We start from the raw sequence: 27430 nt of genomic DNA, 5'->3' as shown, positions 1-27430 counted from the left end.
TTATAACCCCTTGACCTTCCAATTCTTTTTTTATTTCTTCCTCACTTAGAGGTAATAAATCGAACGAAGATATGACGCAGCGACTGATGTTGAGAGTCGGATGTAATACGATCGATACTTCAGTTCCGTCGAAAAGCTGAGTCATTTGAAGTAATCTTTCAACCTGGGTTGCACTTCTCGTTCGAAGTACATATCGAGTGCATTTTGCCTCACTTTTTGCACTCTATATTGCTCCGGCGAAGATTTCAATGCTCTTCCCTATTACAAACGGGTTACATGGCAGGTTTGTTCCGTTTTTCCCGGTGAGAAGAAGGGTGGTGACAGCTCCGAATTCATTTCTTGACCCTCCGGGATCGTCCCCGCTCATACATGCCATGTGCTTCCACACTAAACTTCCTTTTTTTTTTTGGGTTCGTCACTTACTGCCGACTTAATTATAGTTAGTATAAAAAATTTATGGAGACACTTGGTGTTTATCACACACTAATTTTAAATTTTTAAATTCAATGGAGACGCAAAACACTAGGTAGCTCTCTTCTGTCCTTGGACCCTGTTACTTCAGTATGTGAAGTAAGACGGTAGCAATAACTTCACTCAAGTTTACGTCGCAATGATTCCATATAAGGTCTCGCCGGGTGGCGGAGCACTAACTTTAATTATCTCGGGTGGCTGAGGCCGACTTTTGAATTCAAATCGATGTACACTTTGGATTAAGAGCAGTTTAGCAGAACGACCGTTTGGTATGGAGGCTCTACATGAACTGAACAGGCCACCTAAAAATCAACAGAATGCAACAAAAACTATTTATTTATAAGACAGAAGGACATAAGAAGTACATATAAGTTGAATGTACACCTAAACCACACACATATGGTTTGTCAGGATACATCCAATAACTGCATTCAGAATGTGCTGAATTGAAAATCTAACCTCCATGTCTGAATATTTTCGTCGATAGCGTCTCAAAGTGGATTCTAGTACACCGAACTGTTTTGATGAACCCAGAACAGACGAGCCTTATTCTATTGCTTTCATAGCATTCTCCAAACTGGTGTCCGACCAACATTGGTCTCTTATTCGCTTATAAGTTCTAACCATCTGCAATAAAAAACTAAAAATTAACATAATGTTGCAGTTCGCCAACTTGTTTCCGAGCGACTTTTTCAATAAAAAAATTTAGCTGAAAAAAATTCATGATTGAAACTCGCTGGAAACAAACAGATTATGTGCAATAGAGTACCTTTATCACGTATGAAATTATTTTGAAATTTTAACTTTCCACATAAAGTGGATAATGAGATTTGAACAAAAACGGAAAAAATAACAAAATCACGATTTTCACTTTTTTTCACAGAATTTTCAATACAAATGGAAAATTCTATAAAACATAAGATTGGTAGCGGTAGAGAGATAAATGCACAGATAGTAGGTAAAAGAAAAGGTAAACTCCGTCTGTGGAGTTCAGTCGGTAGAAATTAAGATAGATATCGTTAAGAGAAATTGAGGAAAATAAAGGAGAGTCTGAGCTCACAGCTGGGAGTAAAAAGTTGTTTTTGTTTTTTAAAGAAAGTGCCTTGACCCGCTCGGGTGCTTCAGAAGAATGAAATGAAATAGTCGAGTCGTAGAGGGAGATAGCAACTAAACGTCCAAAGACGCGAATGACGGTATCTTTAAAGCGTATATAATAATAAAAAAATAAAATAAACGCCCAACTGATTATTGAGTCATGTTGACGAAGAAATTGCGCGAAGAAGCGAACAGTTAATTCTAATTGAATACGAAGAGGAATTTCTTCATGGTCAGCTAACTATCCTCAGTTGACTATGACTATGCTGAGCCCTGCACTGGACCGATGCAGATAATCAAATTATCAAATTGGAGCTAATCATGAGCTAGTCATCTTTGAAAAATATATTCAACCTGCGGAAATAATGGATTGTAGTCGCATAGATGTAGTCTAGTCGCATAGTAATATTGAACGAAGACTGAAAACAAGTTCACTTTATATATTATATATATATATATATATATATATATATATATATATATATATATATATATATATATATATATATATATATATATATATATATATATATATATATATATATATATATATATATATTATAATGTTATCGCATTTCCCCTAAAAGTCCAAAATAAATAGGAGTATCCTAGTTTGCTTAAAAGCAAAAAGCTTATTGAATAAAACCATGTAGAATAAAATATTAATGTACTGAGAACTGAGAACAAAAAAAAACCGTTAAATTGTTCAATATTATGATTGTAATAAACAATATCCGTCACTAATCTGTTCACCACAATATATACACGCTGATCAATCGCTAATCCACATCGCTGAGGGCATTGTGGGCGCCATGATAAATTTTATTTCCCCTTCGACACGCCGTGAAACAAAGTATTCATTCATTCATTGTTTGCTCTAACACCCATTATAATATTTCAGTGTCATTGGAGACTGGTTGCGCTCATAATTCCCGGTGTCAATTTTCGCATCTCGCCCTGAATTATGGGTAACCGGCTTCGAAACATGAGGCAAATGTGAGAGAAAAACAAGTCGATACCCCGAGCGGGTGCGAAAACCAGTTTTCACCACATCCTAAGCGCAGATCCACCGCACCAAAGCTTGTTAACACTGACAGTCTGTCGGGTGACATGGAGTCGCGTCTATCGATCTCTCTGGGGGCCACCATTGTTATTATCTGATGTCATCAGTTTCTCATTTTTATCTCGCTCTGTCCTGGTCCTTCCGCATCGAACGGACATCGTTTGTGCTTTCGCTCCGCAAAGCTCAATTCGATTAAAACATAGATACGTCAGATAAGCTCCGGCTCTTATTCATATTTTATTGGACCAACGTTCCGGACGAACAAAAATACTAAAATTCCAACCCTTTTGTCCTTCCCGGTGCCCCCCGACTGCCACCCCACCGCACCGAAGGTTTTCTGGTGCTTGGTCAAAACGGCCATACCGTAAATTATAATTTAACCAACTCAGCGGCAGCGGCCAACACACCCCTCGGGCGGGGCGAAATTTAAGATCGGAACGACGATAGTCGCCTGCCATCCCCAAATGGAGCGTGACAAAACGCACACAGTTCGAAAGTTGCGGCCTCCTCCCCGCGGATGCACTTTTCGATGTCCTGGACTCCGGCGACCGAAAGCTCGCGAAACCAATTAAATTCGGAAACATAATTCATCGACCACAATATTATTTTTATAATGAAATATTAAAAACTTCTTCCGCTGGGAGAGTTCCAAGCCAGAATAATCCGGGGTCCGACTGAATCCGCCACTGCACCAAATCGAGACCGGTCAGCGAAGGTCGTTTAATGAGGTTGAAATCGGTTTTGCGGAACTGTTTCGGCTGGTCTTGCTGGCTCCGGCGCGTGGGAAGCTTCTACGGATCGGATCCGGGGGATGGGTGGACGAAAAGTTGTATGTTTCAGCCATACCTCCCGAGGATTTATTGCCTAATTATGGACGCCGTAATTGGTGCAGGTTGGTTGGGTGGAGGCGCAGGGTTTGGGTGTGTTCGTGGACTCCTACAATGAACAGACGATAGAGAATTTGGCTAATTAGGGAAAGGAAATTGAAAATTGATGAGAATTTTTCCCTGATGGTTACAAGGTGTCGCAGGAAAGCAGTGGTCGGAGTGTTCCGAGAACAGATGGAAGGAAGAGAGTTGTTGTTTTCCGAAAAGTGTAACAATTTTAGTGAAATTTTGCAAAATCCCACAATTCAGCCGAGCGCTTAACACAGCCTAGCAATAATCAGAAATTGTGAGGCCCAAGAAGTGGGAAAAATACTCCACAATTGAAACAATTTTGCTGATGTTCCAATGCCCTCCCGCCCCATATGTAACGAACGGGAACCCTGAAGCTTCGCCTTTCATCTATGATAATTGGACATAAGCGCCGGCACAGGCAGTCACGGTTATTCTACCCGTTCTCGATCGACGAAGTTGACGGCACAATTCGGGTTTCATCACATGAGAGTCTGGTTTTGTTCGCCAGGTGAAATACGAAAGTCGAGCCCAAGGTAGAGGAGGCCTTTCATGTTCAGCCCAAGCCCCATCTGTTCTTCGAAACAAGGCATCGGCTTCGGCTGATGGGAAAGGCTGTGTGCGAGCTCTGGCTTTGGCATCCACGAGGATGTGTGTATGTCGGGAATCTAATTATTACGAAACAATAAAACTCAATCAAAATTATGATAATGCTATTATTATTTCCGTGTTGCGGGCCGTGTTCTGTTTCGTGCGATCAAATGGTATGGGGTGCCATTATTCTACGTACACACACACACACACACACACACACACACACCTTGCTACCTACCCACTCCCCACTTGTCTTGCTATTCGACGTGCGCTCCTCCACGTAATAATTTTCCGACGTCACCTTGGAGCGATTCAATTTTCGATAGCATGAGCTGCCGGATGGAACAGACTCTCAGAATGGGGAAACCGAGAAGCTTCGCAGCAAAAGGATCGTGAAACCCTTATCGATTGTGGACTTGGGATTTGACTTCACTTTTCAATATATTCCTCTTTTAGCTCTCGACATACTTTGGGGAAGTCAGATTGGGCGAACGGTGGATGAAAACGGTAATCGCAGCTTTAAGATGCTTTCTTGATGCGGAGATTACAAAAGTGTCTTTTTGATGTGCTGCGAAAACTGAGGTATTAACGACATCTCCTATATTCCAAAGTAAACAAGAACTTTTGACGTAGGACTACGTCTTACATTAAGGGTGCCAAATCTGAAAACAGGTCACGTTTTTATTAAATAAAGTTAACGTTAATAACTATTTTTGCTGCGAACGGATTTTAACGATTTGCATACCAATCGAATCGGAAATTTGTTTGATATGCTATACATTACAATCCCATACTGCCCATGTTTGTATAGTAAACGACAAAATGAACAAAATCGACTTTTTCGCTGTTTCACATTCTACACAATGCAATACGTTTGCTCAACATGCAAACTAACATTTTTTTGTTCGAAAACATTCGAGCAATTTTGAAAAAACGTTTCCGAAAAATCACTGTTTGTTCGCATAACAGACGTAGTTCCATACTACTTTCATACATCGTTCGAAAATCAACAATTGTCAGTATTATGTGCTATAAGCTAAATCTACATTTGAATCTCATTCTTCGAAGAGTCCAAACATGTCTGTCACGATAGTGTCTGATTACTTAGTGTTTCCTAATAGATGAATATAAGAAACCATTGAAACGCTGTTCATATAATTACGATTTTCTGTACACGATGAACAAAGAGAAACAATTGTGTTTTTTAATGTTATAATTACCTAAATTTTTGCATTTGAATCTTCAAGTCGATAATGAAACAATCAGATCAGTAGCAAAATTAAAATAATATTGGTTCTTAGGATTATAGCTTCACGGATTCAACATTGAATTATTCCACATACTCAGCATTTACGCATACCGTTGGAGTAAGTCACACCACCATCTTTATGCGATTGATCGTGATATCGGTAAATCATGTTGCTAAAATTACCAACATTGCAGATTGACTTTACAAATTCAATGAAATGAAAAAACACGATCGTGCTGTTCTTATCATATCCCAGAGTATTCTTCAGGAAAAAGTACTATCATAGACTCGCAACAAATCAAGAGCACCTTTTCCAGACATTTCACTAAATTTCTTCCAAACCTTTTTGATTTTATCCGATAACAACTGAAACTACCGACGGAGACGTTTTGATTATTATCGGAATTGTAAATACTAATGCTACAAACGGAGCAACCTGGTGATTACGTCTAGGTATGCGAACAAATGTTTATTGAAACGATTGATTGTCCGCATAAATAGACGCAAGCGTTTTCCAAATGGAAAAAATATGTTATAATCCGCAATATAACCTAGGCCATCTTTTTGACGATAATATCCTTCAACTGGACAGATCATTTAATCGGAAATTTGCATGGCTATGCTTGTAGGCCAAAAAACAACAAAAATGCGTTTTCCCAACACTAATGGTGTTGTCGATTACGTCTCCTATGCAATCATGGGCAGAATAGTCTATATGGTTTAAATTGATGGAAATTGGAAGCATTCCCAATTCCCCATACATTTGTTCTGACCATTTGTGTGCTTTCCCGAATAGAGCTGTCAATAACGGGCAACTTATGCAGCCGCTAGAATAGAAATTATGGTTGATGGTTTTGACCGAGAGTCGAGAAACGATTTTTTCATAAACGGCCATTCTCGCGATGTTTCTTTTTTACTACTGCAACTGTATACATCTGTTAGACGCGTGTTTGATGCTTATTGAATGGCGATGCACGGAAGATGCCTCTTGTTAACTACTCAGTGCAATGCGTGCATTGATATAAAGAAACAAATTGCGACATATGACCAATTAGGCTCTCGCAAAGGCAAGAAAGAATCGTTGCTTCCCGAAATGATTCTACATAACCACGCCAGCCATTAAACCTTTTCAACACAGTTATTTTCTAAACAGTTATTTATGAAATTTCGACGTATTCGCAAATTATATACAAAATGGTAAACCAAAAAACTTTAAAAAAAAGATTGGGTAGTCCTACGTCCTAAGCGGTCGTGTCTCGGATACAACATCTCGATTTTTTTTACTAAAATGAGGACAAATAATTTTGAAACCATTTGACCTACACCAATTAATTTTGATCAAAAATGATATAATTTGAACTCGATGAAGCGGGTTTGGAGACCTTGAAGCATTTCGAATGAGTGTTGCAGAGGAATGCCTTCGAGAATGTCGGTTCACATCATTCTGGCAGAATATATTACGCAGTGAGTGTCGCTTCTGGTTTTTAGAATCCTTCGAGGCCAGCGGTCCAAAAGTACTGGCGCTACTCTCACAAATATCCAACCACTTATTCAACAATTAACCACGCGGTCTCCACGTATCAACATACGCAGTAACCGCATGGTGAACTACTGCTGGAGACGCTGCATTTGCACAGCATGGAAAACGGAAAAGCACCGCATTATTAACGTAGGACTACGAAGTTATTGATGACGAAAAAATGATCCACAAATTATGCTAAGCATAGTAATGCATCGAAATCCGGACGCCTCAGCGCTTACGGATATAACTTCAACTGCCAAAAAATATTGACATATCATAGCATGAAAAATTAGCGTTCCTATAGAATTAAAAGGCCTTCATCTAAGTTATTAATCACAGAATTCCAAAAAACCATGTTATATTTGTTCAAAATTTGAAATTTATTCCATCGTGTCGTGATATTAAATCCGGACACTTTTTTAATCATGCTTTAAAATCCGGACACTTTTGATTTTAAATTTGGACACGTGTAGTGTTGCAATTCTTTGAGAGTAATTATTTACTAATTATTGTAGAACTAATTAACGGGTGCATCATAAGTAGCGCGACTAAATGGAAACACGTTTGGTCAAAAGTGTTTTTATTAATTCAATTATTTATTGTATTTTCACAAGATGACGGATATATTTTCAAAACCCTATCAATATGGGTATCAAATGAATGGGCTTGATTAATAGAATACAGTAATTTATGAAAAATGTAAATCCAAGATGGCGGCCGCTGCAAAATGGCGGATTACATATTCTCTCAGAACCCCACCAATATGGGTATCAAACGAAAGGGCTATACTAGTAGAACACAGTTATCGATGAAAAAGGAAATCCAAGATGGCGGCCACTACAAAATGGCGGATTGCATATTTTCTCAGAACCCCATCAATATGTATATCGAACGAAAGAGCTTGACTAGTAGAACACAGTCATTGATGAAAAATGTAAATCCAAAATATTAAAGAAATTGTTGAATGGTTGAATGGTTGAGTGAATTGTAGAGAAATATACAAATGATACAGATGATGTACTAAAAACCAGGAAATAAAATAATTTAAAAACACTTTTTGAGTTCAACGGTTTTATTTTATTTACGGTTTATGATTAAACATTATAATAATACAGATGTACTAAAAGCTAGAAAAAAATTAAGCAAGTAGCAGTTAGTGATTATCACACCCCTTTCTTCATTAATCTAGGGCATTGATGAGACTAGAATAAAATCGTGGGGCATGTAATGAAACCACTAACTGTGGATAATGGAAATCTGAAGTGGACTGTGTTTTACTAGTCAATCCCTTTCGTTTGATACCCATATTAATGGAGTTCTGAGAAAATATGTATTGCACCATATTGTATGCTACTAATCAAGCCCTTTCATTTGATACTCATTTTGATGGGGTTCTGAGAAAATATGTAATCTACCATTTTGTAGTGGCCGCCATCTTGGATATATATTTTTCATTAATAATTGTATTCTACTAATCAATCCCTTTCGTTTGGTACTCATATTTCATCAATTTTTCATCAATAATTGTATTCTACTAATCAAGCCCTTCCATTTGGTACCCATATTGATAAGGTTTGGAAAATATATATGTACGGCGCCATTTTGTGCTGGCGGCCATTTTGGATTTGAATTTTTCATAAATAACTGTGTTCTTCTAGTCAAGCCCTTTGGTTTAATACCCATATTAATGGGGTTTAAAGAAAATTTGAAATCCGCCATTTTATAGCGGCTGCCATTTCAGATTTTCAAGATGATGAAATACGCAGTTTAATAATGACTGCAGAGATAAATGTGTGTTCCAAATTTCAGATCATTCAATTTCTATTAGTGTGGGACAGCGCTACAGACAGAGTTCCTGTATGCCGGAGAGTCTTGCAGTTTCCCGGATCGAAAATATTTGCTCCACACTCCATACTCGATACTCGATACTAACATACCCTTATGCAACTCCTTCAATGAGAAATTTAATCGTCAACTTTTGACCCTCCGGTTTTGAAATCATTTTCTGAATGTGCTTTTTATTCCGGACATGGGGTTGTGATATTCACATTGATTTTTGATTTTTTATATTCTTTTGTTAAAAGCCAGGTACTATAATTGACTTAACTTAATTGACACAATAGTAACTATCAGTCACATTAATTCAACATGCAAAAAATGGCATGGTTTTGGCTTGATTTTTAATGTAATGAAAAAGTGTCCAGATGAAAAAGCGTCCGGATTCAGAAGCATCACTGTAGCACCTTTCGCAAAACGGCAACAGAAAATCCGAACCTAAGAGACGTAGCGACGCTGTATGAAACTGAGGAAAGTCGGAAAAAAAGTCCATTTTTAAATGTACGCCTAAACTAGCATTGCCAGAAAATATTTAATCTTCGGCAGATAAAATGCTTTTTCGTGTCCTGAAGCGTCGAATGGGCAGATAAAATCATCTGTCTCATAAGCTTTAAAATGTTTGTATGTATGGAATACCTAGTGAAGAATGATTTCATTGTTTGAATGAATCTATTTTCGGTTATCAGGAATCAACTTTTTGAGCTCCTTCGGGTGAAAAGACATTCTCACCAGAGTTGCGCAGAAAAAGTAATTGATTGAGCATATGTTGGTTAAGCTTCTCGAAGTTTGTCCCGCAAAATATGATTCGGTAGCTTCAGTCGTTTGAAGTGAACATCGCTTTTTTGCTTCAAATTTTATGAACGATGGAAAAAATGTGGCAAAACTCTTTCGGTATTTTTGTCCTATTATGTCCTATTATGATTGGTTGGATGGTAGAATGTTGTTTGAGATACCAGTAATTCTTACAGCACTAGCATCTGGTTGTGAGATAGATCTCGTATCGTTTAAATTGTATGCATTTGATATTCGAAACCAAGTATCTATGATTTTACATTCAGTACATTTTATTCTGATTCATGGAGCAGATATAATTTCATCGCTGGAACTACCCATGGGGCTATATCCCGGAGAAGCATTGAACGTACGCAATAAAAATTTACGATTATTCCGTGAATACAGGAGTCGAAAAACCTCCAGAATTGCAACATTGATCGACTTATTGAATAGATTGTTGCTAACCGGAGATGTGGTTTTCTCTACAAACAGAGCAACTATGCCGAAGAATCATAAGGAATAAGTATTGAAGCTATCTTTTGTTGATTTTTATATTTATTTTAACAGTAAAACAAAATAAATCTTAAGGTGATTTTTTGAACTAAGCTATGAAAGGTATAAAAAAAGTTATTAATTTTTCTGCATTTTGATTTTTGAACTAAACTCTGGACACCCCGTTTTGGCCAGGAATCATAAGACCAACTTTTCAGAAGACACTATGCTTCGAAAAAGTATTCCTGTGGAATTATCAATTTTACCTCTCTTTGAATATTTTTGAACCACTATGCGCCCTAGTGGTAAAATTGTTAATTAAACTATTGTTATTCCCTATTGTTAATGTATTTATTATTGTTATGGTCAAAGATCATTGGATCAACTGTGGATAAGACTGCTGAAGACATCATACTTTAGAAAGCACATCATCATCAGCTATTAATTTCCCTTCGATTTGAATGCTTTCCGACCACTGTGCGGAATACATCAACTGCTGCGGAACAAATGTTCATCTTCAGCTTTTTACCGAAGAACACAGCATTCCTCGTGGGAAAATCCTTTCCTCTTATTCGTCTTTAAATGCGTTTACATTTTGACGCAACTTTTAAAACGGTACCAATGCACAATTCAAAATACGAGTATTGAATGATCGATCGGAAATCAATAAGCTTAAAAACACTCGCAAATTCACCCAACTTTCTTCCGGCTGAAACAATTATAGAAATCAATTCGATCTTTATTATGTTGGATATTACTTTAGAACGTATCGATCTTATTGAAACAATTCTTTTGTAAACGTGGCCCTGAAAAGCATGGTTCGCATGGATTTATGGAAGCAGTCGGTTGATTAATAATAAATTTTTGTTTTTGCGAGAACAATGCACAAGCTGACCAAATGACGGAGTATGTGTCTGTATTGCCAATACATTTTCTTCTACAAACACACAGTAGCCATAGACGATTCTATATTTGTGCCACCATCATCATTCACTCAAAAACTTTTAATTGTGATCAACCATACACAAACACATTTTTTTTTAACGGTATGAAATCCGACGCGAAGTATCATTTCATCGAGTCTCATCGAGTCGATTGCAATGAGAATTTACACCTCTCATGCACAAAGAAAAGTGATTCCACGTCGAGAAAAACTAACTTCTTCTGTGCGACAGTGTAAGCTCTGCACTTTGCTTTCTTTGAGCATTCTGAATAAAACAAAAAAGACGGGAGTTCCTTTTTCGGAAAGTCACCATTTCTAAATTTACACAAACTCTCATAAAAATAGATTCGATTTTATATTTTGGATATTAATTTGGAATGCTACAAATTGTAGCATTGAATTGTATTGAAATAATTGTATTTAAAAAATTATGTGAATAGCCCTTACAATTTTCAACAAGTCACCCATGCACAGGGACAAGACAAGACACTTTTACAGAGTGAAAATTTTACTAACAACAACTTTTTCACAGGGGGTCTTCGTAGCCACTTGGTTACGCGTTCGCTTACTAAGCGATCGATCGTGAGTTCAAACTCAGGGCCCTCAATTGACCATCTTTGTGTTGTTATAGAATAACTACGTCCACGCAACCATCATCAGCTATGGAGATCGATACACGGTGGAACAAAGATCGATTCATCCATACAACTGCTCTGCTCTGCAAGAAACATCGGGCTGCTGTTCTATAAATAACCCAACAATGATCAATATCAACTGTCTCCGCTGTCCGGTCTGCTGAACAATGGAAGAACAGATAGAATAGAATACCCTTAAGCCTAAATGGCTACTACAGTGTAATTTACCATAATGTAATGGAACTGAAAACATAACGCCTAAATGGCTACTACTTCTACTGTGTAATTTACAATTTATAGAAACATAAACATATGTACATGTATACGATAAAACCCCGGCTCTGTTACAGATAAAATGATAATGAGCCTGATAAATAAATAAATGGGATAAAAAAAAACTTTTTCATGTTTTCTTTGAAAAAATTCCCAATCCTTATATTGTTGTAAGTCAAGGTAGCAATATAGTGTATAAGACAAAGTTTTATATCTTATTGAAAAATAATTTGTTGTCGAAGACATGAACTAACATGCTGTTAACTAGGAAGCCATCCATCTTCCTTAATGTTGTAACATTTTCCCGACATCAGCTTTGAGCCAGGCTCGTAGTGTGCGAAGGTGTACTAGGCTTTGCGACATTCTGCGAAAGATCCGATTCATAATATAAAACTTTAATTTTAACACCTTTCTCAATAAACCAAGTGGCAGTTTGGAGCGTTTACAAATACCTCCCCAGACCGTTTCGGATTTGGTACTTTGAAACCATGAAACATTTCTATTACTATCTGGAATAATTCTCGAACTGTAGGTCAACAATCTGTCATTTTGGAACACGTGTTGTCGATGTGTATATCCTTGTATATCTATTGTATATCCTTGAGCTCCTGATTCTTGTTGATGGGAAAACCTTTCGAAACAGCCGTCTGTGAGAAAGTTCTCACTTTCGTGTATATTTCTAGCGGACTAATGAATCATGAGGGGTGGGGCTTGCGATGCAGTTTTCGCTTCTCTGCAGTGACTGAACACTTAGCGATGTCCATGCGATATCCAATATCTCGATTGAGCGTCTCGAAGACTAAACCTACATCAAGATTGACTTCCATAAATTCCCTAGACAAAAAAATTACGCCACGAAGTCCAATTTATTAGATCTTGCATGCGATTTGCGGATGTGGGGAAGTTAGCGCTCATCTCCTCTGGAACTATGAATGATGGGATATACAGGGAACAGTGTCATTAGAAGTGTCTCTTGCATTTAAAAAAGTCACAGGAGGGTTGTGTCCGAGACACGACCGCATAGTTCACGTAGGATTCCGTTAGGCTATATGTTGATTTTGGAATTTCGAAGAATTACATTGTTAAACTCTTTGATAGTAATTTGGTGGCCCTGAAAAGGGTAACTTTGTTTGGTTGTTGGGTATTGTTTATTCACTCCACTAGTGTTTACCAAGTGATGACGACAGAAGTATCGTAAACAGTCGTTGGGTAGTGCGTATCAGATAAAAGATGCTGAAATGGAATGAGATATGATGAAAACCGCCCTCTGTGACCTTAGACGAGATGCCTCATGTATTATGTATGGATGAAATAAAGAAAAAATTATAGGATGTTGTGTCCAAGACACGACCGCATTGTTGACGTAGAACAACGCTGTAGTTTAATTTAAGTCGCGAATATTATTTGATGATTCATTCTTGTCCTCGTAGAACAATACATGCTCAAGATAAGCGCAGTTATCATCCTTTGTGGAAAAAGTTTTGCTATTGACATGCGAAACCAAATCACATACAAAATTCCAGAAAGACATTTACTTTCTTGGTGACTAAATAAACGAAATAAACTCTATCTGTTAATCTCAACAACCTCGAAAAGAATAGCACTGCTTCATTACTATCAAGATTAGCGCAAATGCAATCCTAGTTGAAGTGTGTTTTGCAACTGGCACGCGAACCCAAATAAATCAATAACTTATTATAACTTATTGAATAACTTGGTATTCCCAAATAATTATTTGGTGCACAACCTTAACACCTGCTTCACCATAGCGTCAGTTCAATGCATTGATGCAATGTCAAAGGCACCGACGAAGCCTCTATGATGACGAGAAACAAACAATGTCAACTGCTTGGAAAAAGGCTGAGCGCAAATATTTCCCTCCCGTTATCTCTCCTCCTTGTCGCCACGTTCGGATCGACATATTCAACCGCAACAGCGCAATATGTTAAAACGCACGCACACAAATATCCATACATCGATGGCTTGAAGCAATTAAATATGCACACACTTATCTCCTATTTGCACTCTTCTAAACAGAAGTCCTTTTTGTTAATATTGCCGGTCTAGATCAGCTTTGCTGTCATCCTTTGTGGAGAGAATTTTGCTACCGTCATGCGAAACCAAATCACAGACAAAATTCCAGAATATTTATTTTCTTGGTGAGCTGACGATAGCCTAGCTTGATGATTCCCCACACAATTGAGTAGCTCCTTAATGCAATGGCGTCAGTTTGATGCAATTATTGCAATGCTAGAGACATCAGAGAGTCAGTAATTTGGTCGCGTCCACAGCTCAATCCGAAACTACGACATGTTAGACTTTCAACTTCTTTAGTTCATTCGTCTCTAACCTTCAAAAAGGCATTTGGAAAACTTTACTTCTTCCTCGTATTACTCCTCCACTCCTCACCGTCCAGCTCGCCCAGCAACGATGTTGTTCAGTCGGTGTCCTCACGAAGAATGAAAGTTTGCCTCAGCGAGATCCACTGTTTATACTCTAGGTAAATATTCCCCTTCGCTCTTCTTCTTTTCCTTTGTTCACGGAGACTTTAAGTCTTACGATTTCCCCTTCGTTGCTCGTCCATAAGTTGCTCGTTATTGACAACTCTGTTCGTGAACTGTTTTCTGATTTGGCACCCTTAATGAAAGACGTAGTTCTACGTCAAAAAAACGAACAGTCCGTTCTCGAGCGGGAAAACACCTTGGTTTTTATTAATGAAAATTGAAATAAATCGTTTCATATATCAAGTCATTTTTAACACAACTGCTACCATATACAATTTTACACTTACACTTGTGCTAAATGTTTCATAATACACGAACGGTCATTGATATGAAATTTCACGAAGCAACCAACATTAAAGTTTCAAATTTAAATTTTATTTGCTAGAATTTATCGTTCCACTCACCCTACGTACAATATAAAAATGCCCCCGACTTGCAAATATTTGCCGATTTCCCTCGGGCGGCTTGGTTTTGATGTCTCTGTTAGGGAACACATTGCGTTAGGTACAAAAGTTCCCCCTACCACTATGTATTTGAAATGCCGATTTCCCCCAGGCAGCTTGGTTTTGATGTCTCTGTTAGGGAACCCCCGCATGTGTCGTCAATTTCGTCCAATTAGAAGTGAATATTTCCGTTAGGGTAGGGGTTGAGATTTTTCAATTATTCGATAATTAGTTTCATGACATATATTATTTTATTCAATATAAAAAATTGTTATGGAGTGCCGAAATCGATTGACGCAAAAATTTCATCTATTCATCGTGAAATGACTGAGCAATAAGCGTTTAAAAATGGACAATTTTCACGATGTGCTCGTTTTTCGATTTTCAATTTGTACCCCAATATGTTCCCGAAAGACGTAATCCTACGTCAAAAAAAGCATTCAAGTTCAAATATGTTTTGGCCTGATCTAGCGTCCTCTTGATGATACTTGGAACGTGTTGGATTGGTACGACGTGAACAATGTGAATTTTGTGGCATAGATGAACTTATCAAATTCGCCGGAGCTTCGCTCTAATGAAACAAAATTGGACTATAAAAACATCGCTTTGTAGGCATCCCAAAATTATTGAAAATGAATTGGAGTTGAAGAGAGTTTGGTAGGAGGAAATTGAATAGTTAAAAAAAAAAGAATCGCGTATTAGTAATCATTTGTTTCCAGAAAGTTTCAAAAAATTTGAATTTTAAATTTTCAGACATACTTCAGAAGTAGCTTTTATGTGTTCATTTACTAGTTCAAGCATTGCGTGATAAATAGAAATGAAATAATCCCTTTCCCTTTCATGCAGAGTGTAATAAAACCACTTTCCCGCAATGAAAGAGCATACATGCGAACCATCCTCAACTAACTTTGCAACAATCACCCGTACATGAAGTGCAAAATAGAGCAATATCAACATGCACAATCACACACACAACATGCACCCATTAGGGCCGAGGCGGTGATTTTTCATCCTTTTTAATTGCCTTTTCATTGGCGGGAGAAGACAATGGTGTGTTTCCTTCGTGCACAGGATTCCGAGGCGCGGACTAAACGTACATATGAACGGTCGCAGTACTTTATAATGAAGCCATAATTATCTTCGCTCATTTAGAGCGAACTCGGGAAATGGCTCGGCACCCTTTTTCTGAGCACGCAAGGCAAGACGAGCATACGCGAGATGGCGAAATAGACATTGTCTAAGCCTTTGAAATTTGTTTCCATAAGCTTCGGCAATTTATGGAACTTTTTGGAGGGGAGCTCTTATTTTTCAATTTTCACTTGACAGAAAAGCATATCTGGGAAATTTTAACGGTCGGGGACTTTGAAATATCCCGTCTATGTTTAGAATACTAAAAGATAAAGTATACAGTTACTGAAATATAAAGTTTTTTTTTGTGTAAAAAGAGTAATTTAAACCATGGGCGTCATCATTTCGAAATAAAAGAACGTCAATCCAAAGCTTCAACCGCTCCGAACAAATTACCACCTAAGGCGAAAAGAATTCGCAGCTTTGAAGTGGCAAGAATTGAGGGCGCTTCTATCATCAACCAAAATCTGCGTAAAATCCCCTTCACGCAACGAATGCCACACAAAGTACTGCTGAGGCCATCATCCAGTGATGATGCTGTCCTTCGTTTTCGTCTGTCGGTTGTGGCCTGTGGAATCCAAATTCAAATGGAATGGAATGGCAGCGGTTTTCAGCCGGCTTCAATTAGAGATGTTGCACGAAGCTGAAAACTGACCATGAGATCATCACTTGCGCGCTACATTTTTGCGCTTTTTTTTTGCTATTTTGCGTTTCGCATTCCATTATTGCTAAAACAGAGGAGCAAGAGGAGCCAGCACTGGCCAAATGGAAGACCTTTTGCGATTGAATCATTCCAGAATCGTGGCGGCAGCGCACTGCAGCAGATCACATCGAACTGAGAACCTCTTTATCTTTCCGGCAGCGAAAGCTTACACTCACCCACTGTTACTCGGATTCCATTTCTGTCGAAAAATCTCTCTCCCAATTCTGGCTGTGGAATGCAATTTTCGTGTATACCACTGCAGATGGTAACGCTCAGTATGCTCCATTCCTGGAAATCCGTACCATACACAGGAAATGGTTCCGTTGCTAGCATGAATTCTCATACCGATTTTCATTTCGAGCGCTTTTTGTCTCAACATTGTTGTCTTCAACGATGTCACTGTTTTTGCCGCTGCTGATGTAGTGTGAGATTAGGAATAAATAATCTGTACAGTCGGGAGCTTCTTCGGAAGGGACAAAGAGATGTGACACCAGTAGTGATTTGAGCGGTTTCTTCGTTTCGGGGGATTGATGGGCACTCGGACGCAGGACGTTACTTGAAGATGACAAACTCGAGAGCAAGTTTGTGGATTTTTTTTAACGGAATTTATTTCAACACAAAATAATTCAATTACCAGAAAAATGGCGGTTGGGCTCGACAAGTTTTTGACGTAGAACTACGTCTTTCATTAAGGGTGCCAAATCAGAAAACAGGTCACGTTTTTATGAAATAAAGTAAACGTTAATAACAATTTTTGCCGCGAACAGATTTTGGCGATTTACATACCAAACAAATCGGAAATTCCCTAAGATTTGTTTGATATGCTATACATTTCAATCCCATAGTGTATATATGGTTTAAATTGACGAAAAATGGAAGCATTCCCATTTCCTCATACATTTGTTCTGTCCATTTGTGAGTTTTCCCGAACAGAGCTGTCAATAACGAGCAACTCTTTGACGAAAAACGTAGGGGAAATCGTAAGATGTAAAGTCTCCGTGAACAAAGGGAAAGAAGAAGAACGAAGGGGAATATTTGCCTAGAGTATAAACAGTGTATCTCGCTGAGGCAAACTTTCATTCTTCGTGAGGAAATCGACTGAACAACATCGTTGCTGGGCGAGCTGGACGGCGAGGGATCGAATGCCTTTCTCAAGGCAATGGGGGTGGAGTAGTAATATTATGGATGAAGCAAAGTTTCCAAGGGCCTTTTTGAAGGTTAGAGATGAATGAACTGAAGTGGTTTAAAGTCTCAAGTAAGGAAGGGAGGCAAACTTTCAGTATTGTTCTGTATGCAAAGCAATGAATATAGCTTGTTCTTCCTTGTTTTGCGTCATAACATGTCTTCGTTTCGGATTGAGCTGTGGACGCGACCAAATTACTCACTCGCTGATGTCTCTGGCATTGCAATCATTGCATCAAACTGACGCCATTGCATTAAAGTTCTGAGCTACACAATTGTGTGGGAAATCGTCTGCTCACCAAGAAAATAAATGTTCTATTTTGTCAGTGATTTGGTTTCGCATGACGGTAGGAAAACTCTCTCCATAAAAGATGACAGCTGAGCTAATCTAGACTGGCAATATTCACAGAAAGGGCTTCTGTTGAGAAGACCGCAAAACGGAGATAAATGTGTGTATATTTAGTTGCTTCAAGCCATCGATATATAGATATTTGTGTGCGTACGTGCGTGCTTCATAACCCGTACGTAAAAATAGAGCATCTTCGCTACGCTGTATCTGCTCCTGTGCACATTGGCCCTGTAACGATGTAACAATCGCCTAATTTTTTTATTCTATGGATAGCGGGAGGAGAATAGTTACGCTAGGTAATCTGAATCTCTGCTGAGGCAAATATTCAGCCTTTTTCCAAGCAGCTACGCTAAAATAATATCCGCAGTTATATACAAGCGAATTGAATTAAACTACAACGTAGTTCTACGTCAACAATGCGGTCGTGTCTTGAACACAACCTCCTATAATTTTTTCCAACCGGAGACATTTTTTAGTGATTCAATACCAATCAATTATATTACAGAAACACAAAATAACGCACTAATTGCTGGAATAAAATTAAGTTTTCTGACGTTTTTGTCGAGGATTTTTCTGCTCAAATAAATCATTTTGAAGCTGATTTGGTTATGAAAAGGGACATTACAATTTTTAAGAAGGCAAATGACGTTTCCTATCTTTCAGGGGAGAAGGTATTAAATTGTTTAGATAAACTAAAGAAAGATAACGTTATAATGCCTACTCTTACTAGTGAGTGGGCATCACCTGTGGTTGAAGTTGTCAAGAAAAACAATGATCAAAAAATAGTAATTGACTACAAATTTTCTATTAACAAGGTAATTATACCGAATGCCTATCCATTGCAATTTGCTCAGGATCTCTTTGCTAGATTAGCTGGAAGTAGCGTTTTGACGTAGGACTACGTCTAACCGGAAGATATAGGGGGTGAAATGGAAATCTAGGCACTGAACAAGTAGGAAAAAATGCAAGATTTGGAACGCTTATAACTCGAGCATTTCTCAATAGATCGCAAAGGTTTTTGCATCAATTGATAGGAAATATATCTACGCATCTATCATAACGAATAACATTTCATTTTTCTTGAGATAAATAATTGAATAATGAAATAATTTTTGAAATAATAAAATAATGAATAATTGTGAAATATCAAGTATTATCAAAATGCACTATGTGCCCATTTTTGATTGGTCCATTTTGTGCTCCTCAAATCGTACCGACCAAAAAGGGCAACCAGAGCAGCAGCGAAATAGAATGAAGCATGATTGGAAAGGAAAAAGAAAAAAATGAACGAAACATTGGTCGCAGTCTCACACATGCGTAATTCTCGAGCCAGCCAGTCAGCTTAAAAATCCCCGCTCTGCTGCCGTAACGATCATTCTCATTCAAACCGTACACCACATCGGTTCGCATCACAACACATCAACAAACCAACCCAAGCAGCCATGTCTGGACATGGTAAAGGAGGAAAAGTGAAGGGAAAGGCAAAATCCCGCTCGAACCGTGATGATCTGGAGTTCCCCGCAAGGGTAACTAGGCCGAGCGCGTTAGTACCAGTGCACCAGTCCACCTAGCCGGCGTTATATAGTTTCGGCCGCCGAAGTGATCGAGTTAGCTGGCAAAGCTGCTCGCGACTATAAGAAAACCCGCATTCGGAACAGAACACATTCGGTTCGGTGGACATCAAGACAACAGGCAGTTGCAGCGAGTGGCGAGTAGCAAACGCAATCGCAAAACGGCATCAGGTAGCAGAAGAAAAAAGTTTGTTCTTTATATAAACTGCTTTGGTGGCAAATCCAGAACAAGGCGGCATCGAGGGCGTTCGAAATGGTTTTTTTTTCAAAACCACGAGTACTAAGTTTTCTAAATTGGAATCATTCCATAAAACAAGGCGCTTTTCAAGGCCATTAAACCTTCCAAAAAAGAGTTTAGGAAATACAGTTCAATGCTTTCTAAAACATTATCCAAAATAATAATAAAACACAAATTGCTTTTTTTCATAATTTGTTTACCAGGATCTGATGAGTATGTGAATTTGGCAGTTGTTCTGAGCTTATTGATAGTTGGGGACTTTCCTGATTATTCAATTTTCACCAATTCTTAAATTGTTTCCAGATTGAAAGTACAGTAATTTACAATTAGTTCGACATTTAGCTAATTGGACAGACATGTAATGCGACTTATTTAGTTGGACATTTTTGTAAACATAGAGATCCAAATTATGACCCCACATTGAAAGTTGACACTGTACCACTGTCATCGCAAATGTTCAATTACAGGTTAAAATTACCTCCAATCCGGCACTGAGTGGTGGTAATGCGACGTGCCATTGAATGTAATTTACTGTAAAATATGTCACAAGCTGGATGGGAAGAAATTTTCCAACTGTGAAAGCTGTGGCGAGTGGCAAACGCAATAGCTAAACAGGAAGGTTTAACCGAACAAGATGGGAATATCGAGTGATAACAAAAACACAACACCAAAGGTTCTTTTCAGAACCATCAACATATTCATAAAGAGTAAACAGTAAACTAATCCATTTTTCAGGTAGATAGGTAGGTATTCACGTAGGAGAAGAAAATAAAACAATATATTTAAAATATATAATTAACAAAAGCTGTCCCCTTTATATAGTCCTACGTCACTCCGGTTATGTCCCCGACATTACCCACCCGTCTTTTTTTGTGCGTTGGATTTAGAGGGATCGTACACACACCTATCAATGTCTGAACGCTCACGAAAATTTATGGTGTTTAACGCAATTAAAGCATATTTTACATATAATAGACTGCTACAGGGCGCTTCCTTTAGTGCTATCTTCCAGCAAGAAAAGGATCAGGTTTTGTATGACATTGAAAATCTTGTTGCTGCTTGTGATGTTTGTGCAAGCATGGCAACTGTTCCAATACTCAAAAAGTTTTTGCTAGGGCCTGGTATGCTGATTTTTAGCTTAGAGGATCAGAGTTATCCTTTTTAATTAAATTATAGAAAAAATAACATGGCATTAGAGAGTAGTTTCCCTCCTGAAATAATATATAGTCACACACCAAAGATGTTGATCGATTTGATCAACCCAAAGAAAAATTATAAGCAATTCGCTTGATGATGCTTCTATATCTAATAATAACAATCATCAACATGGATCCTTTACATACACAGATGTCTGTGGATACCGTGTGGTACAAGCATAACATTCCGCATTTACGTGAAAAATGGATTAATAAATCATTTTTAAAACAATTCTCTAAAAAGTTCTCACAGATCACGGTTGGAAACGAGAAGACTATTATCGTTCATCCAACGCAGGTCAGAGTCGTTAAGGCCACAACACCGGGTCAGCCCAGGCCGTCGTTGAGATTGATCGAAACTGGTTGGCCAATACCGACTACCTCTGAAACCGAGATGCCAACCGTGGAGGAGAGAAATGATGTTGGCAAACTCCGGTTCGAAACGAGAATCAATCAACAGTAAATGGAAGCAGAAAGAGAAAGGATCAGCCTGAATCGGTAGTGCTAACTGGTCTATCAAGGCGTTCGAAGAGAGTGAAGAACCCTAGAATAGAAAAGAAAGTGTATATGAATATTTTATGAATTATTGTTCTTATTTCTGGATTTTTGTAAGGAGGAAAAGCTATTGTGTATTGAATTACAATTTAGATTAGTTGAATTTTAGAGTGTATTTGAACACCTATCAAATGAGTATATTGTATAGACACTTTAAATAATTTCATTTACACGTGTATTCAGCATTTAGCAGGATAAACAAATTGCTGCCAGAGTAGTTGGTTGAAATAAACTTTCTTTCAGATTTCGACTCCCAAACAAGTCACACGCTTTTTTATCATACTCCGAAGAATTTGATTAAGTATCATTTAGTAGTTTCCCTCGAATTTCCCTCGGTGATCCGGAACACATTAAGAACGAAATTTTGAGCGTTAATAGCTCCTAAACAACTGAACAAAATGGTATGATAAACACTTCATCCGAAAGATAAAATGTCTACGCGTTTCATGCTTGTTACGTTTCGATCCAAAAACTTGTTTCAATAGCCCTAAAATTGTTTTCAAAACAGGCTATTGAAATCACACCAATCGGTATATAAGCGAGTGCCGCCCGGAAATCCACTCAGTTATGATTGCGCAACGATTGAGGTACGATCGCTGAATTGGATGAAAGTTTCCCTAACACAGACTTCAAAACCATGGAGCCTGTGGAAATCGGCATAGGAAATTAGATGCAAGTAGCGAAAGCTTTTATACTCGTTTGCGTTTCTGCAAATTGGAATGTTTCCCCAACACAGCTTTCAAAACCACGAAGCCTGGGGAACTCGACATTGCAAAATAGATGCAAGCTGTGGGTACTTTTGTACTCGCTTGCGTTTCTGGAAATCGGAATGTTTCCCCAAACAGACTTCAAAATCATGAAGCCTGGGGGCAACGGCAGTGGGATCTTTTGTACTCGTTTGCGTTTTTGCAAACCGGAATGTGTTTTCTCAATACAGATTCCGAAACCAAGGAGTTGGGAAAATCGACATTGCAGATACATTCAAGTTGGCAATACTTTTATACACTCATGCATTTGTACATTCCGGAATTCGTTTTGCTATCACGGTCTACAAAAGCGGGTACAAATGCAACGCTTTGGCTCGATTATTCAAGACTACATTGGAAGATATCGCTTCATGTCGCCAGCTCACTGAACTTCTACGCAAACCGTTTGATGATTAGGCAAAATGTTGATAACCATTTGCTGCGATAACTACTACCATATTGCATGAATTGACTTAAATTGGGATTTGTTTGCAATTGAATTCGTAAATAGTTTCATTCATTCACTAATTTAATCAATACACACAAAAGATAGCTCTGCGCATCGGCGATATCGTATCCATTGAGGAACATCCGAGGTGGGATTATTGCTAATTGAAGAAATAAAATTGATTAATAAGCCAACGGCAGTCCTTCGTCAACCTTGCGGCTATAGCATAGGTATAACCCATCCATAATTTTTTCTTTCTCATATGTAAAATTAATTAATTACCATTAGCTTTACTCACAAAGTACTTTCTTTTTCAAAACTTTGTACTAGTACTTTTCTTCCTTCTTTTTCAACGCTTTTCCGATTATATTCAGTTCCACTTTCCTCCGGTTTTCGTTCTATTTCTTTTAATCTTTCCAACTTTGCTTTACACCGGACATATAAAGGAAAGTCGGGAAAAACGGACAGGGTAGGAAAGACGGGCACCCCTGTATAATTGATAAATAACATTTTTATTTTGAATTAGCTGACCCGGCAAACTTCGTCCCGCCGAAAATTTATGTATCGTTATTCACGTTTTCTTACTAAGCACACGTTCATGGGTCCAATCACATAACTGTTTATTAATTGATCTTCTAATCTACCCTTTACAATTACCTTTTACTATAAAGATCCTAGTACTTCTATCAAAACTCGTCATTATAATATTATTATTAGGGGACTGTTTTCAAACACAATTCTCGTTCAAGATTTTCCAACCACTTGCAAATAACATGTTTCTCCGTTACATGGAATAAATGTCTGATACAGAAAATATGATAGAATAATGAAATCGGAATAAAGAAATTGCCCTAAATCGGACAATTCCTTTCTCGACTTTTGCTCCTATCAACACATTCGGCGAACCATTTTCATTTATATGTATAGAAGAAGCTATAGGAGTGAGTTTTATCACATTGAAATCAATTTCCACTTTCGAAGCCCACCCTCCCCCTTAGAGAGAGGGGAGTAGTGTTGATTCACGATAGAAACCTCCAAATGCCAAATTTGGCTCGATTTGCTTGATTAGTACTCGAGAGATTTGCAGAGATTTGTGTTTCATTTGTATGGCAGCGTCCCCTTAGAGAGGGGGAAGGAGTGTTTAACGATCACAGAAATATTTATTGCACCCTAAAACCTCTACATGCCAAATTTGGTTTCGGGTGCTTGATTAGTTCTCGAGTTATGCAGAAATTTGTGTTTTATTCGTATGGCAGTAATTTTTTGGGGTATTTTTCGTTACGTGAATCTTCTACCATCGCTTCTCTTCCATTTTATCGAATTAGCGGTGAAGTTTTTTTTTTCATTTTTACTCCAAAAATATTGAGTAAAATAAAATATTAATTAAGTCGGGTAAGACGGACACTATACCGACAAAAGACAAACATTTCGTTTTGCTACCAATTTGATTATCTCCTCCTTCTTTTATTAACAGATTCCCACTAACTACGTTTGCATTTGCAGCCACATATCATGGACGAATCAGCAGGGTAGCTTTTGAGACGTAATCCGAATATGTCCTTCCGAATGCCGGAAGCTATTTTAGACATGAAAAAATGAGAAAAATTACAAGCCCTTCTATGTGATTTAAGTCTAGCCTTTTTATTAGATCATTTTTAGAGATATTTGAAGACCTTCAAAACTGATCGAGTACATGAACTTGAATTTTCAGTTAGTATCCATCTTTCTCACCCCAGGTGTCCGTCCTTCCCGCCAAGTGTCCGTCTTTCCCGACTCAATCTTATTTTTTCAAAGATGCCGGACACATTCATTTTTTAAAATTCCTGCCTCAAAGATAAATTTTATTTTAAAAAGAGACCTAGACTATCAATTTGTGGTGAGATAGCTATACATTTGTTTGTAAAATTCACGAAAAAAATCAACTTTTACTTAGGGTGTCCGTCTTTACCACCCTTCCCCTACATGAAACAAAATCATTCACACATATTTTTATTCTCTCTCTCATTTCAGGTATGCTCCGATAGTTACTCGCAGGTGACAGATCTATTTCGAACGCGTGATTTACCCTTGGATTAAAAAATATTATTCCAAATTCATATAGGAATCTATAATTGAAATAGAAAATAATACTTTTTGTTCACCCAAGTTTTTCCGAATTTTTTTCCTGTCAAACGCTGTTCATTCCCGCTGCTGATATCCGCGATGACAATTGTACCTTGTCGACGTCTGGTGGCGACATTCGTGCTTGGGAGATGAATTGTTCTCTATCAGATTAGAAGGCTCGAGGACAGTTTCGAATTTTCGAAATTTAATTTATCAAACTTGGTTTTCGTTTAGTATTTCGTCACAATTTACGAAAAAACGTATTACATGAGCAATCCGGGCAAGACGCCCCTATTAAGCAAGACAGGATAAAACATGTATTTTCGTTTACGTTTCTTCACATCCACAACGTAGCCACGTTTGTTTTCTTTGTAGTGAAATGAGCAATAACGATTACGAATAGTCAAACCAACAGAAATAACGAGAATTCTAAACGCACTCATACTACACCATTCATAAGGTAAAGGTGGAAGCTAGCCACAAATGGCTGCCACAATGGCGCTCATTTCTTTAATCTCCCTTCCTCACCCCTCGCCCGAAAATAAATAATTTTGCGAAACAGTGTGAAGAAAATTATCGTTTTCGCACACTTCCCATCAAGTAATATCAACCAAACTCTAATCGATTACTCACAAGATACGAAATTTTCATCTGCTGTCGCACTGTATAGTGAAAAACGTAGGAAAACTCGAGCTAGTGCTCTGAAAGTTAAACTTTCATTTTTCAATCTTCGGCAATGGTTTTGTTTATATTGGTGAAAGCATCGTTATTTTTCGACCCTGATGCCAGACTGCATCATCGACACAGCTATAAAAACCACTCAATAAAATGTTATTCCCGAGTCATAGCGTTTCATGCAGTCTTCCGTGTTTCACATTGAACACTGGGTACGAAACGAACAGTGTTCTCCCTACTCTCGCAGTTTTATGTTTGCAGACAAACATTATTTGTTGTACCCGTTGTTTAAGAATGTGTCATGTTTGTTTCCCATGATGTTCAAACATGATGTTCAGTTTCTCTCGCATTTTCATCCCAAGCAACAGCAGTGTGTAGAGTAAAAGAAGCGAATTAGACAGCACACCACCACCACTCAACACACGGTGTGTTGGTGCGTTGATATGAAAAGGGAAGGGAAGCATTTATCATGACAATGGTGCAGTCGCTTCCCCAGACTTCAATTGGCAACATGCACGCAAAAAAATCTCATAGAAACTTCTTTCTATTCAGAGAATGTTTTCTTTGCACGAAACCAAGGATTATATAATCAGACTTGCAAAATGTGCATGAACTCATAGCCTCTTAGTTCATGCAATTTTTGTAATGCGAACTAAATTTCAAGTTCGTTTCTGTGAAAAAGTATTCTACGAAGAAATATTTTAGGATGAATAATTTCTTTCCGTGCGTGAAAAGAAACGAAACGAAAGCAATGAATACTGCGACATCGGGTGATATGTTTGTACATGATGTTCGTGAATTATGAACATCGTGTTTGTTTACAATGTTTATGTTTGTGTATCATTGTTCGCGTTTGGGATAGACATTCAACACTAGCGAAAATCATGTTTGAATTCAAACAAAGACATGTAATTTTCACATCGGGTGGACATGTGTAAGTGTTTGTCGGAAGACTGGTTTCATGTCATGAAAATCAATAGAATAAAATTGTGTTGATATCAATACAATAATTATTTTTTTTACGTTTAATGGGTCTATAATGTTAGTTTTAGCAACTTCAACATTGGGTAAGAAAATTGTATTGCAGAGCTCGAAACACTGCCTATGCCTTCAAAAACAGTAAACGAAAAAGTATTACATTCAATCAGAATGCCTCGGCCACGAAGGAAAGGGTTAAGGCTCTCCAACGTGAATATGTGAAAACAATACGATCAACGAAGGAAAATATTAAGCAATTATCAACATCGAGTTACTATGCGGAAGAACTTGTTAATACCAAAGAGGCTCCAATTCGCATGTGTTATAAATTTGCTCATGTTATAATTTCGCATGTGTTATAAATTTGCTCATTCTGTCGCGTATAATCAGAATCATATGCAAATGCACCTTCTATATATATTTATACTAGCTGACCCGGCTAACGTTGTACTGCCATAAAAATTATTTCTAGTGAATATTTTGATTGTAAAATAACAAATAACTAATGTATTGTAAGTGTGTTTCAATGTTTTAAAGATCTACACATACTTGAAACGTTCGTTACTCTTTCTTTCATACTTGTGTTTGACATACCGAGGTATAGAGCGCCAAGTCGATGACAAAAATTTAAAAAACACACAAAATAGTCCTTGTATTCCATTCCCGATGTATTTCATCCACGAATCTGACATGTTTGTTCTCTTGAACGTTAAATGTAAATTAATAAAAGGAATAAATTTCGTTGTTGCAAATTTGTTGCTCTTCATC

General features: G+C 37.8%; 1 protein-coding gene and 1 pseudogene across 2 annotated transcripts in view; both read left to right on the top strand.

Moving 5' to 3' along the window:
* LOC129770900 (zwei Ig domain protein zig-8) overlaps positions 1-27430 on the top strand; it is a 702824-nt gene that overhangs the window by 155794 nt on the left and 519600 nt on the right. The gene's annotated exons all lie outside the window — the stretch shown is intronic.
* Positions 23010-23092, top strand: LOC129772407 (U4 spliceosomal RNA; annotated as a pseudogene).

The sequence above is a fragment of the Toxorhynchites rutilus genome, chromosome 2 (assembly GCF_029784135.1).
Source record: "Toxorhynchites rutilus septentrionalis strain SRP chromosome 2, ASM2978413v1, whole genome shotgun sequence".
NCBI classification, from domain to species: Eukaryota; Metazoa; Arthropoda; class Insecta; order Diptera; family Culicidae; genus Toxorhynchites; species Toxorhynchites rutilus.
This window is presented reverse-complemented; position numbering and strand designations above follow the sequence as displayed.